This window comes from Podarcis pityusensis (assembly GCF_964106645.2).
Source record: "Podarcis pityusensis genome assembly, chromosome: 1".
Lineage (NCBI taxonomy): Eukaryota > Metazoa > Chordata > Lepidosauria > Squamata > Lacertidae > Podarcis > Podarcis pityusensis.
Window position 1 is genome coordinate 30073690 of NC_138028.1, and position 9437 is coordinate 30083126.

At 43.0% G+C, this 9437-nt stretch overlaps 1 long non-coding RNA gene across 1 annotated transcript; it reads left to right on the forward strand.

The window, feature by feature from the left end:
- Positions 1 to 1352: 1352 nt before the first annotated feature.
- Positions 1353 to 9437, forward strand: LOC308462591. Its single transcript, XR_013979222.1, has 2 exons — positions 1353 to 2777; positions 3512 to 9437. It is a non-coding gene; the product is annotated as an uncharacterized lncRNA (long non-coding RNA).

Below are 9437 nucleotides of genomic sequence, written 5' to 3' on the forward strand. Positions count from 1 at the left end.
CTTCCTATGCCTTTTGCTCTCTCGCCGCCACAAACATCTCTAGTCATCTGTGCCTCCATCTTATCAAGTTGCCGGGTAACTGCATCACAAATGCATTGCCAATGCACAGGAGGTTTTCTACAGAGAGGGATGACAGACTGCTATTTTTAAAAAAGTTCCACATGTTGGGATCCTCAGGGAGATAAATATTTCAGCTCCTTTTAGCAGAGACTGCTAGGAGGAAACCCTGCAGGCTTATATATACCCTAATATCCTCTTGGATGGCATGAACTTCCTCCATTGCTGCATTACCTCGCTGTGCCAAAACGCTGATTGCATTTGGAAAGGATATTACCATGTCCAGTTTATTTTTTCACTTTATTTTTTACTGCAAGCCTCTAGCGCTATTTCCTGCAGTATGGGTGGGGTGGGGGTAGGGAAGGTTAGCCCCAAATTCTGAATGTTTGCCAGCCAAACCAAATCTTGTTACTGTTTACAGTAAAACAGCTGTTCTCAGCTTCTCCTACTCCCCGCTCTCTTTCTGCCTGTGATACAGGGATACAGGAGTGCTTCCATACTTAATATTGCATCGTCATAGTAACCACAGAACTGAAATCAGAAGCAGACAGTCTCTTACATTGCACCTTGCACATACAGTGCCTTTGACTGCTAAAATAGCTCACACTTTTGATTCTCCCTCGCCATTCTTGCAGCCTAACTGGACACTTGAAAGGCAAGCAGCTCCAAAATCAAGGCAAAGAAAAGGGAGAAGAACAATTACATGTTGTACGATCTGAGATGATTCGCAGAATATGGTTCAGAATGAAAAAATAAGGGAAATACTGGACAAACCCCTCCTCAATATTCTGTTGTATTTTCAGAAGTGAAGGAAAGGCTTATAAATATGCATGAAAAGACATGTCTCGCATGAGACATTTGGTCATTTTTATCTGGCTTGCCTGGTTGGCTCTGTAATATGTACGTGATCCTCCAAACACCACCAGCAGCAGAAAGCATTTCCAGAGCTGCCTCTAGGTGCCGTGTGCAGGTGTACAAGGCTGGCACACTCAAGAGTAGTGAATGGAGCCAACCCGTAGCGTGGGGAGCAGTGCTCTTCCCTCCACAACTAGGCTGCTTCCACTGCACTGCCAGGTGTGCAGGATCTTTGCCTCCAGGCTGATAATTCCAAGACAAACACTTCCCGGCTTTCCCTACAAGCAGCTATGAACTGGTTCTCCCTCCAGTCTTGAATGCCCTTAAGGAAAGTCACACCAGGAAGCTCAGGAAAGATTGAGCTTGGAGAGGTACACAAAAATTCATTGGCGAAGGTGGTCATAGGCCTAGTGGCTGTTGATTTTACTGCTGGATTGTCCAAAACTATTTTCACATAAAATTTACTTAGTCAATTAACATCTTTCTTTCTTTTCATTTTAACTTTAAACATATTGTTCTATAACATCACATAATCACATATTTAAATCCTACGCCAACCTGGTACTTGCAAGTATTTCTATTTAAGTTATCTTAGCATATTTAGCTAAATAATCTTTAAATTTCTTCCATTCCTCCTGGTACACCTCCTCCTTCTGGTCGCGGACTCTTCCGGTCAGGCCGGCTAGCTCCCAAAAGTCCATCATCTTCATCTGCCATTCCTCCACTGTTGGCACTTCTAGTGTTTTCCAATTTTTAGCTAGCAAAATCCTAGCAGCAATTGTAGCATACAAAAACAGTGTAACATCTTTCTTGGGCAAATTCAAACCTATTATTCCAAGAAGAAAGCCCTCTGGTTTCTTAATAAATGTATATTTCAACATTTTTTTCAATTCATTATAAATCTTCTCCCAGAAGTCTTTCACCTTGGGGCAGGTCCACCACATATGATAAAAGGTACCTTCTTTTTCTTTACATTTCCAACATAGATTATCACTCTTGTGATAAATCGTTGCTAGTTTTACAGGGGTTAAGTACCATCTATACATCTTTTTCATAATATTTTGAAATCTTCATAAATTCAGATACAAAGGAGAATGGAACAATTCCAGCAAGTTGATTCCAAACATGGAATAAGAACTTATTTTTGCAAAATGCATAGCAAATACCAGAGTCCTTGTTTTGTTTTCAGCCAGTGGTTCGCACGTGATAAAGGAGTATTCCTGCCTTCACGCTGTAAGCAATTTGCTACAATAATGGGTGAAGGATGCACCTCAATCATTGTTTCCTTAACTTCAAAACCTTTCTAGGAATCTGTGACACATTCGTGGACTTTTGAGCAATCACCCAGATTTGTTTTCACAGATGTTGCACAGAGGTTATGCAATGCCGCCATCGAGTGCTTGTTATCGTCCTGCGGAGTTTTTTGTATTAGAAGAGTTATTCTAATTAATACAGATGGAGTCCAGAGAGAAAAGAAACAGATAATACCTTAGTGAGAGAATTTTAACAAAACAGAGTATACTTTGAGGAGAAAGAAACAGAGAGGTCTTGTATTTTATAGCATGTCTTGTACAGAGAGCAGGGAGACATAGATACAGATACAGAGGAAAGGCACCTTCTGAATAACACAGCCAATCAGAGCTCAAGTTCTCAGCAAGCATCATGCCACTGACTAGTTCCTAGGCAACACCTACACACACAGACAGGCACACATGGTTGGCTGATTAACTGTCAGTAGAATTAACCCAAAGGTTACTGACCAAATGATCCCTGCTGTACTACTTCCAACGTTTTGTCACTTTTCTTACTGCCGAAGTCTAAATTTGGATTCTTCTGGAAATGGATTTGCTACATAAGAACACTATGTTAGTGTTTCTGTTTCTTGTGATGCACACACTTTCTTTGTGGTGGGTTATGAAGGTGCCCTCTTATCACACAAAGCTCATATACAAATGTGTGAGAGAGCTGCACAAAAGTGAAATGGTGCTGTAACGCGCTTTAATTCTGCTTTTCTGCATGATGGACAAAACATATTCTAGCTCTCTCACTCACATGTATATAGAGCGCATGGGAAGAAAGAAAATAATTTTAAAGCAATACTTTCCGCTGCTCACAAAAACAGCTAGAATAGCAAGCCAGCGACCACCTGGGAAAGGTTTCAGTCACTGTGAACAACACACTGTAATTGTTGACATACCATTGGCTTTTTAGCCTATCTTTTTCCTTCTCCTTTTGTTCTCCCCTGAGCTGCAACGAGAGAATATTTATGGGAACATTTCAAAGTCCGTGTTTATCTCACTATCTCCTTTCCAGGTGACTGGAGCAAAACAAGTTCACCTTAGCTGATTTTTATTCAAAATTGTCGCCAAACTCTTAAAAGAATAGAAAAAATATATAATAAAAGGAGAGTCCCCCGCCCTGGTTTTTTGGAATAGTTTTTGAATAATCAGGAAATTCCAGTGAGACAGATTGTATAGAGCAGGCCAGGATTACCATGGTAACCGTAAGCAAGAGCCCAGAGAGTCAGGTAACAAAATTACAGTTGACTACAAGCAGCTTCACAAAATCTGGGCTGATTTTTTTTTTTTAACCTTTGCAGTTGTGAAGAAATATCTCCTTCGACTCAGTATAGTGGCATGAAGAGGATACTTTGACAGTGATGCTTCCGTTTGTGGTATAGAGATACTGTAGATTTCTAAATTATTGCAGTTAATCTTCATATATCAAATAGGAGTCTCCAGTAAAAAAAAAAGCAGCTGTTTCATACCCTTGAACATTATTATTTTGAACTTAACTAAAGGAGCAATCCTATGGCAAGATCCACCAGAATGAGTAGTTTAGGATGCAGCGGATCTCTGGCTCATCCTGCAGATTCCTGGCTCAACCGGTGTCTTGAATTCCTATACTTATAATATAGAAAATTTTGCCACTTTGTAACTAAGCTAGGTTTTACTGCCTGTGCAATTTTTCTGACTGATGTATGGAAAAGCACATGAACCTGGCCTTTGATGGGTTTGTAAGTAAACAAATATGTGGTCTCCTTTCTATGTCCCCCCCCCCCCCGCACCACTAGCAACCTAGAAAAGAACACCATTTTAAAGGCTTATTTTCCCTCTGCCGGGTTTAGGCAGAGCAGTAGCCCCACTGCTGGCTGATGGGGTTTGGATCTGGTGTAACTCTATACTGGATTAATTTATTTACACCAACTTGATTTACACAAGCTTCCTGTGCCTACAATTGCTCCTTAAAACCGATTTCAAGTAATACACAGTATAACCTGCACATGCATGAAGTCTCTCTCCCCATGTGTATGTCCATTCTAGTTTCAGTTATTTGAAGCTATTGCATTTCAGTTTTCCATTCTCCTTTCTGATTTATCACCAAAAAAATTTTCCCCAGCAGTACTTTTACACTGAAAATAAGAAATTTTAAGGGACTTGTTAAAAAGCAATTGAGAAGGAACTTGGCAGTCGTATAAACACATACCTAATAAATTGAGGTAAAAGCTGCAGTAGCTTGGGCATAAAGTGGTTACTGGATGCTCATAGCTTGCATGTATTTTACAGGCAAAAGCTCTCCTTTACACAGAAGCACACCAGTCAGAAATGCTCTGTTCATCTTTATTTTGTTCTCAGGATCAGTTCCCCAAATCTCAAACATAATGTACTGTATATGGAACAGTCCTCAGTTTCAAGGTTTGAAAGACGTCTGGCAAAACAGATGCCGAAATTACTTCTTTATGTGTGTTCATCACAGCACAGATTTTTAAAAAATATATCTATATATATTTTAGACAATACCACTAAAATCCTGGTCTTGATTAGTGAAGGCCTAGTGTGGACTGTTCCCCTTATAATTTGCAATTTGCTCACTTGAGCTAGGAATCCAACATTGTAAACTCAGATGAACACTCTCCACTGATACGAGATTTTTAAGTACCGTATATTTGAATTTAAACTATCTTTTCATTTGAACTGCCCAAAGGGGACAGTCTTCGTTTCCCCTGTACAGCCCCTGAAATGTTAAAAGGATTGTGTGGTGCCGTTTTCTAGAACTCATGAACATCCATTAAGATGAATATTGGAGGATTCAGGGCAGGTAGAAAACTTATATTTACAAATGGCTGATTCAGCATACCAGTGCCGTTATACTCTTGTTGAAATCTTATCAGTAGCCCGTCTCTGTTTAGAGACAGAGGCAGCGAAAGTGGTGATGGCCAACATTGCTATATCAAGGGGTCCAAGACCGCTTCCAAAATGTTTGCTATATTGCAGGTGGAATTCAATCTCATGCCAGTCAATTCCGGTTACACAAAGTTGAATTGGGGCTTCTGCACAACATAACTGCTTTCAAAAAATAAAAATGGATTTTTTTGCAGTAAGAAAAGTGGCAAGGGAAACGCACTGGAAAGTATGGAGCAACAAATGCTTGATGTGTTTTTGCACAACCTCCCTGCCAGCAAATCGGCGTGAATCCTCAGCGGGTGCCACAAAACCTCCAGGCACACTTTGCCCAAGCAAATCAGGATGAACACTGAATAAGCATGTCGTATGGAAGCGACTCAAGTGCTGAGATTTAAACCTCGTACAGCTGGCAATTAAAAGGCATTGCTCAAGAAACGCCCCGTTTCCTTCTGCACACCCTCACAGAAAGCCGAACCCAAAGAGGCAAGCTTGCATGTCGAGTTAATTTTGCTGGAGTGGCGCCTCAAGTCCCTTCCAAGTGCACTTCCTTCCTGCAATTCATGGGTTAATCTTTTCGAAAAGAGCATTTTTCATTTTACCATCTCAGGAAGGAGGAAAAGGAGGAAGGAGAAGAGAGAGAGGGGTGGGGGAGGACTGGCGAAGGGAAGAGAGAAAAACCCTGCAGAGCCGAGAGGCTGCAGATCACAGGGCCATTCTGATAGCCTCCCGTTGCCACAGCAACGGCAACGGCATTTATCAGTTCCTTATGAGAGCAGGCACAGCAAATCTGCATTGCACATGGCAGCCTTCCAGCCTTTCAAATGAAAGAGCACTTTGAACCGCTGCCAAGTGGGGAAGGAGCGGGGCTGTCAGGCCTGCTTAATGCTGGCGTGTTGAACTGGGGAGCCTCTCATCTTCCCAGAATCCTTCAGGGCTGCGGTGGGCAGCCTGCCAAGCCCTTAGCGGAAGCGAGCGGGTAGAGCAGCCAGGCCCCAGCCAGGCCCATTCACTGCGGAAGGGTGCTCAGAAATTTCCCACATGTGCCATGCCACAAAGGCAGACTGCACAATGGAAGCCAGAAACGCCACCACCTTCCTTCTTTCCCTCACTGTTGCTGGGGTCACACACTAGCAAATGACCTCTTAGTAGCTGCCTGCACAGTGTGGCTTGGTGTGTGTGTGTGTGTGTGTGTGTGTGTGTGTGTGTGTGTGTACAGCAGGTCCAGCCCAAGACATTTTGGCACCTAAGACAAACCACCAAATAGTGCCCACCCCACAGAAGGGGTGAGTGAAGATCGACATCAGTAACAAGCAAGGAATAAAGATTTACATTGGGGATATGCTGCCCCCGTGGATCCTGCTGCCTGAGGCAGTTGCCTCACCTGGCCTCATGGGTGGGCCAGTTGTCACGTAGAGAATCTGCATGGTGAATGCTTAGCATGTCTGGAAGGCAGGCCCTGTAACTGGGGGGACTGGTGGTTGTGGAAGTTCAGCGCCAACACACTCACAAGCCCTGAAGCTAGGCATTCGATAGAACCAGCTCCAGTGTGCTTCACCAGGACTGGAAGCTTGGAAGGAGAGGGGAATGATGTTCTCTGTTTTCTCAAGGGGGTGTTGTTATACATATGGCCTGGTGGTGTGACTGCAAATTAGCCGGGGAAGGAGAAAGCCCGTCTAAAATTTCACCTCGCATTTCACAATCTTGCTAGATTGCCTGAGATAGGCTGCTATTCTTGCATCCCCAGCGCTGCCCGCTTCTGCAAGGTGAAGATGACAGCACTGGTGGTTGGACGAGATTGTTGTAAGAATTCAAGTTACAGCACAATCCTGAATGTACCTCCTAAGAAGCAAATCCCATTGAGTTCAATTGGTGTTTCTCCTAGGTAAGCCCGTGTGAAAGGTAGTTTGTGTGCTTCAAATATTTATTACCTACCTTTCCACTCTCAAATCTTCAATGTGCCTTACATCGCAGTCAAAATAGTTCCATAATTCAATTACACTGCAGCCAGAAGAATAAAGCTCAGCAACAGCAAAATCGACAGCAACCTGAAGATCCAAATTCCCATCAAAGGTGCAATCCTTAGGCAGTAATCCTATATATGCCTACTTGGCAGTAAGTCCTTTTGAACAGAGTGCATCTATGTTCTGAGTAAGCCTAGGATTGGGCTGTAAAGAGTGTGTATGTCTCTGGCAAGCCTATTCTACCACTGAGGTGCCACAATAGGAGATACCCTGCAGCAGCTGCTCATCTGACTTCTGATGTCAGGGGCATCTAGAGCAGGGACTCAAACAATGACTGCCAGCAAACGGGAACACTCCTTCAAGAGAATGCATGTCAACAGTTTTGAACACGCTTTACGCACTCAATAAATGCTTAGCATTATTCATGTCCAAAACTCTCGACTGCGCTTGCATGGTGGAACATGTTTCTAAATGCATGCTAGGCAAGCATTTGTTCTGTGATTGGGGAAGGGTGTACGAGATAGGGAAGCGCAGCAATGAAACTGAGCAATGAAAGATTTCCGTGAATGGAAATCCATTACATGCATTAAATCAGTCTCCCCCACCATCAATTCCCTGTCAGCCCCCAGCCAGCATAGTTAATGGTCGGGGTAATGGGTGTTTTGGTCAAAAACATCTGGAGGGCACCAGGTTGTTGAAGGCTGCGAAGGCTGCATCAAAAGGATGAATGAATCTCCGCCCATGAGAACTAGAAACTTTCCCTTTAAAAGTGAAACCTGATATTTCCTGGATTTGAATCAGGCAAAGTCATGTATGAATATATGTGTGCGGTGTCCGGGTTTGGATGGCAGCGTAAGAGGAGCCAGTAATACGACACAAAATCAAATGTTCCGGCTACCTGTGAGTCTGAAATGTAGCTGTCACCTGTGAAAAATATGACCCTCCTATGACAACACACACTGCCAAACATCAGTTTGTCACGCAGGACAAGGGAGATCAGAAAAGTAAACCGGGTCACCTATTCTAAACAAACGGACAGGAATCGCCAGCGGATTAACAGGGTCGTGGTACGGCAGTGTGCCTGATATAACTGGATTTTCTCCCCCTGACCTCGTTCTGCGTTTTGCTGACATTGTGAGAATCTCTGGAACACGCTGGTGATGAATGCCGCAGTGGGGGGAAAAGGCTCTTGAGTGTGTTTCTTAAGTTCTCAATGAACAGCTTTCATGGGAACTTTACATTGTTTTGCATTACTCAAAGCACAAGGGCTTCTCCTGGCAATGGAAACAAATTGGCACAATTCTCTGGCTCCCCCTGCCTCTTTCTTTCTTTTTCTTTTTTAAATCTCTATGATCAAGGGAGGAACTCCATTTTCCAGTGCTAGTCATAAGCATTTAGCACAAACAGAATGAAAATCGACGCTCAGGCGCTTGGAAGGAGTTCAGGAAAGCAACGTCTGGCATTCATTCCAAAGTGGAGGTTTGGTTCAGTCCCAGCCCCATTAATGTCAGCGGACTGTTTTCATTTCTCTTCAGCCCACCGTTCAAGAGCTGTTTTCACTACTCTTTACTAAAGAATGTATTCCCAAGCATAAAATCATTCATACACATCCATGTCCAAATATTCTTCTTGCTCTAAATCTATCACCTATCTATGTACAGTGCACAAACACACAGAGGAATTAGTTAAAGATAAACTTGCAGCTGTAATGCTAATATTTTAAGATTATTTTTTTCATTTCCTGGCAGCTCAATCCTATGGATGTTTCTTGGGGACATCCTCTTTTTAGGATGTCAGCCTACGTTTACATTCCTCAGTTTCCTTTCTTAAAACAACACTGATCCGGAAATCAAATACAGAAACAACTCCAGGAATAAATCATATATTTCGGAATGTTTGGAGTCAAAACAGCAAGCGACAGAGAAGGGGGTTGGAAATGAAATAATAGCATTGGACCAGCCCATTGATGAAGAAGCTGATATGGTTTAAAGAAACAAAGAAAAGGATGACCCAAATTTATGAAGATATTCCACTGCTGGCCATTAGTCACGATAGGGTAACAAATGCAGCCTCCCCCAGGCCAGTGTCTTCCAGAAGTTTTGGACTACAACTCCCATCAGTATGGAAGCTGTAGATCAAAAACTGTGGAGGGTGTCAAGTTGGGGGAGGCTGGTTTAATAAAACCTCCAAGTTTAGAGGCAGTATACCTCAGAGTATCAGATAGTGTGGATAAGCAAAATGGATGAGCCAGAAGTGCATCAGCACTGCTGTCATAGTTGTGATACTGTGGTTTTTGAACTGGCACCGGTTGCCCATATCTGGAGACAGTGTCAGACCAGATGGACCATCAAGGCAGTTGTTTACAGGGCCAATACTTCTT